The sequence below is a fragment of the Stegodyphus dumicola genome, chromosome 3 (assembly GCF_044657685.1).
Source record: "Stegodyphus dumicola isolate Sdum_Otavi_A_Nest chromosome 3, ASM4465768v1".
In the NCBI taxonomy this organism is placed as follows: domain Eukaryota; kingdom Metazoa; phylum Arthropoda; class Arachnida; order Araneae; family Eresidae; genus Stegodyphus; species Stegodyphus dumicola.
The window spans coordinates 88,273,007-88,279,006 of NC_140770.1; positions in this window are offsets into that span (position 1 = coordinate 88,273,007).

The following is a 6,000-nucleotide window of genomic DNA, read 5'->3' on the forward strand; positions in this document are numbered from 1 at the left end:
TGATTACATTGTTATCGGAAATAATTCATATATATTAAATAAGTAAAGAAATATATTCTACATTAAAATCATCTTGAAAAAAATTTATATGGAAGTTCGAAAATTACTGGACGAGAAAATATTTAAAAATATAATATTCGCATCGAGGTAGATAATGAAAAAAAAATTCGTTTGAAAATAACTACCTACTAAAATATAATTATGTTAACTATGCACTAAAACAAAAAAGAACTACACTTAACATACATTGTTAATATCGTTCCATATCACAATTTTTATTTTTATCTTTAGACAGCCAAACATAGCTTATATATTGATTTGAAAATGAATTATGTACGAAGTAGGTATTTTAATCCGTGAAGAAAACAGTAAAGTGTAATGAGTCAATGCCGGATTTTCTGTGCTTTGTCTTTACCAACATGTTATATTGACTTACTACTGTATTATTTTTTAATTTAAATTACTGGAGAACCTTCCAGTCTTCTGAGCATTAGAGGTTATAGAGAAAAGGTTTAGGATGCAGTTTAAATGCAAATACCAAACTGTTTTCAATTAAAATTATTTAAAAGTTTTTCATAGATTTTCACTTCAGTTACTAGTATCGAAAATTAATTTCACAGCTGTAGTATTAACAAAGAGATTTAAAAAGACTTATAAGGAATGGTTAACGAGTATGAAAGAAAATGACGCATAAAAACATAAAAAAGAACAATAATAAAAGAAACTCGTATTTTTAAAGGGAAAAGAGTTTACGAATCTTAACAGCAATATAATTTTAGAGGTTTTTTGGTGTGATTAACACCTACTAGGAAATGGTACGTTGAAAAGAGACGTTTTGAAAAAGTTTGATAAGTGATAATAGTTTTGATTTTATAAATGATTATAGTTTTCATTTTTGATAAATGATAATTGTTTTGATTTCGATGCCAAAAATAAATAGTACTATCAAATAATTTTCCTTCTTAATTATAATAACAGAAAGCACCGGCTGTCATTTTAACAGAAAACTGAATTTCTTTTTTATAATTTTTCTGGTTCACATTATGTGTGCCTTTCGTTTTAAACGAAAATTTGTGAAAACTTTCAAAGAAATATGATATAAATTGAAAAATATTCTAAAAATCAAATTAATATTACGTTAATGAAATATATGTTATATATCTCTAGGCTCTATCGGCACTTATAACAATTCGAGAAATTTAAGTTTTTACGATTATTTCGACTACTGAAATCAAACAAATTCTATAAAAATACGTTATTTTTGTATAGCATTCTGAAGTAACTTCTTTTCATAATGCAATGTGTTTCATAATGCAATACTTTTCATAATGTATGTGAGTAGACTGAAAAGTTTTAATGTTAATTCTTTTATTCAGAATCGGATGGCCTTACGATTCCTTTTACCCTTATTTTTTTCAGAGAGGATTCCTTCACTTTGAGCAATGCTTTTAATTTTAAACACTATTCGAAATAGCATGAAATACGCTGTTTTGTGGCACAAATTTTATCACTGGTTTAAGCTTCAGTTTTCATTTGCTCATTTGAAGAGAACTTCCTTTTGTGTAACTATCTTTTCAGCGTCAAGAAAGCCCAGAATTTACCTGGTGCAAAATCCAAATTTATATGAAGGGTATTCTAGAGCTTTTCTATTGATTTCCAAGTAGAGGAGACAAAGCCAAACTTTTGTTCGATCAGATGAGAACCACTCGCTTAGAGAACTGAATCTATCTTTTTATGAGTCACCTAGCACCAACAATAAGAATCTGATGAATAAGATCGGGAACGTGGGATGAATCAAGAACGGTGGGCGACGATAGAATGAAGGGAGAGAAGAATAGAAAATGCGGTGTAATCAGAAGGATCGACTCGATCGAAACATTAACTTACTAGCTTGACTTTTTTCGGTTGCAGATTTAGATTTCCTAACATTATCCTTTCTACACAGAACTAAGAATAAAATTTTAGAATAAAAATATTAAAAAGTTGGTAAATTATAATAATTAAACTCATTTTAGCATGAAAGGATAAACACTCTTTTCTCCTAAAATGGGAATCGAACTTTCCTGGCACGCTTCTAACAAGAGCTCTCGTTGTGCGAACACTGAATGAGCTATCACTCTTTTTCGATGAATAATTGTTCCCTCGCTCAATAAATCAAACTTCTTTGAATCAGTTCACGAGAGGGAAGAGTACATCTGTATTTCAGAAGAACGTTACCAGTACCACAAAACCCTGTATGGCCGTGCACTGTCCTGCAGCAAAACCTATTTATTCTTCAGCAAAATCGGGCTTTTCTTCCTCGTGGCTCCACGAAAATGTATTACTAAGCCATTGCATTAGTAACTGTCTTTTGCCGTCCGCCAGAACCGTCAAGGAATATTCTACCAGAACATTGTTTGCTGAACACTCCCGTGTTACTGTCCTTGAACTGCCTCCAGCAATAAAATACCGAAACACTGCTACGTGTTTCACAAATATACGCAGGATGTAATATTTGAGGTGCTCCATTATTCAATATCTTCCAAGTTTGACAAAGTTCAATGGCACTTCTGCCATTCTTTGCAGAGACTTATTTCTCATCCCCCGTAAGAAATCTAGGTAATTCCATCACTGTGACCAATCCTGTCCTTTGAAGTTTCAGAAACATCGACATACAATCGCCCCAGAATCTAGTTAAGTTTATTATATCTACTGTCCAAAAAGATATCTGGCGGAAGTCTTAAAACTGTTCGGTTTTTTTCGCACTTCCACAGATAACGTTTAAAATCGAAATTATGAAAAATCATAATTTTAAAACAAAAAGACAAAGATGTCTTCTTTTTAGAAATTGAGCAATTCGCAGTTATTTTTCTCTATCATTCTATTAAGCAAGTTTTATTGCACCTATGCATATACAAAAACGATTACACACACACACATATATATATAGAAATTTTTTATGTTATATATTGATTATTATCTTTGAAACTGAATATAAACACTATTATTTAAGGGACGTATCATTTTGTTCCCCCTTCAGGTTTTATGAGACCGCTAAAATTAAAGAAGATATTTAAAAATTATTGCCAAACTTAATTTGTACAAAAGCATAAGGCTATACTGAGAATAGAGGAATTTAAAGTAGTTTGTGTAAAATATTATTTTTAATTTATTTAAAAAAATCTGATGTGTACACCACATGACTTCCTTGTACGGAATATTACATTATAATCATTTTTTCTTTCATTTCATTTAAACTTATTGGGTTGAATTAAATCTACTTCGCCGACAGCGCATAAACCACAATAGAATAAGTGCATTCTTTAAAATTCACTCTTTTTGTTTACCATAGTGACACTCTGGCGCTACATTCACTTAACAGTATTATATTTCATTCATATTATAACTTTATGACTTACTTTTTTTTCTGGTCATTAGTACTAAAGAGTTTTCGCCAGTAGATCACATTGAAGTGCACTAGGCAAAGATATTTTCAAATAAACGGTACTAGGGAAGTACCAACAACCGTGGGCGAAGAAAATTCAGCTGCGTGAGCAGGCATATCTTAATACTTACGAAAGTAGGCGTTCATCATAAAAATTGTGCACTGATAAGCAGTGGCATTAAATTGAAGCATGCAGGCAGGTGCAGTGAGTTGTATGGCAAATGCAGATGGTGAGTGCAATATAGCTCATCAAATTGAGAGTTTGAGAGTGCAGGATAAACAGTAGTTAGACATCATGAAAATGGCGCGAAGACAGTTTGAAGCTGTTAATAGCATAAGAGTTCAAAGTCCTTCAGAAGTATGCAGTAGCTAGATAGGCCGTAAAAAGTTCAAAAGTTCGTAAAATCATACGATAAAGTAAAAATTCATACAAATAATTAAAAAAATGAAATAGTAACATAAAAATCTTGAATAAAAAAGTTTCTTGATTAACATAAGTATAAGATTCAACACAAATAATAGGAGAGAGTCCAATTTCAGAGTTCAAGTAAATTTTTAAATTAAAATTTACAAGTTACCACCATGACGAATTGTGATGAATTGTCCTTGGGCGTTTGACAGTGTATTCAATGGTTAGATCATACTCCAACATTTGTTTAATTGCGTTATACTGACTATGCTTCATCTTCTCGAAGAAGTTGTGAGCTGTCATGAGTATTAAGTTATGCACAGATGAAATATCCAGGTCGTTATGAATTATAGAGTTTCTCATATACCAAGGTGCATTCACAATGCTACGTAGAATTTTATTTTGAAATATATCCAGTTTTTTTGCGTTCAGTGTTTTTGGCGATTGCCCGGGCCGGCACTGCATATAGAATGATCGATCGAATTAGAGATCTGTAAAGCATTTTCTTTATTTTTAGACTGACCTTTGATTTCTTGCCGATAACAGGATAAATTGCCATGTAGGCTGCATTCGCTTTGTTTAAGATATAAGAAATATGATCTTTGAAGTTGAGAGACTTATCTATGTAAAAACCTAATATTTTATAGGAATTAGCTACAGGGATTAGAGTTCTATCTAAGTAGATATTAGTATTGACTCTTAATCTTGTTTTGTAACTCCGATAGAGCACAATACAACATTTAGGGGCGTTGAGCTTAATTTTCCAAGTCTTGCACCAGTGATTGATCATATTGAGATGCATTTGTAAATTACTTAGAGCGAGCTGGGATTTTCTGGATTCAGTCAGTACTACAGTGTCGTCAACGTATTTGAGTATTTTAGTGTTGAATGAGTGTGGGAAATCATTGATATAAACATTATAGAGCCGGGGGGAAAGAACGGACCCTTGCAGGACCCCGCTATGAATTATTTTTCTGACAGATAAGGTGTCACCGCAGCGAACTTGAAAAGTCCTGTTTTTCAGATAGGAACTAATGAGTTTTACGAAACTGTTTGGAAGCATAAAATTATTCAATTTATGCAGAAGGCCTGCATGCCACATTCTATCAAAGGCCTTTTCGAATTCGAGACAGCATGCAGCCACCCCGTTTTTCTTAGTAAAGGCTTGCGAAACAAATTCCACCAAATTGAGAATTTGATGAGTCGTGCAGTGTTCACTGCGGAAGCCGAATTGCAGATCATCTGTTAAATTGAGTCTTTCGAGATGATTAGTAAGCCTTGAGCAGAGAAATTTCTCAAATACTTTTCCTAATGAAGATAAAAGACTGATAGGTCTGTAGGAAGTGACGAGCTTAGGATCTTTCTTTGGTTTTAAGATATTGACAATTATTGAGTGTTTCCTTTGCTGAGGGAAATAATTATTTTGGATGCAGGCATTAAAAATATTGACTATGTTAGTATTACAACGTCTAAGAAGGGCTTTAAATGCTTCATTGATAACTTGATCATAGCCTTTGGCTTTCCTTGGCTTGAGTTTGTGAATAATTTCTCTTACTTCTCTTGGTGAAGTAATGAGAATGAAATTTCTTATAGGATAATTGTTAATACTGTCAATGGTAAAATTAACTTCTTCTTCTTCTTAGGAGTTATTCTCAGGCGGGTGAGGTTGAAAGATTTTCTCTAATTCATTAGCCATTATATTAGCGATCTCGTCCTCAGATTGATAGAAGATTCCCATGTGATGAATTGCAGAAGTTTGATTTGGTCTGTTATTTCTTAGAGATTTAGCAATTTTCCATACTGCTTGATCTTGAGGATCCAGGTTTGATAGGAGAAAGTCCCATTTTTAGTTTCTGAATTCCATAATTTCATGCTTGATTTTCCTCTTTAAAAAAATGATGTGCCCTTTGGCACGAGGGTCTCCGGACCGCTGCCATTCCTTATGTTTTCTATTCTTCTCTGCAATAATATCTTTTATATATTTAGGAAGGGAGAGACAATTAGTGCTTTTGCAGGGATAAGTCGCATTATTGATTGCATCTTTCATTTTAGTGGTGAATTTATAAATTTCATCTTCGATATCACCGCAATGATTATAATTATTTCTTTAATTATAGTCTTTCATAGTATCAGAGAATTGGGTCCAATGTATCTTAGTTATGTGTTT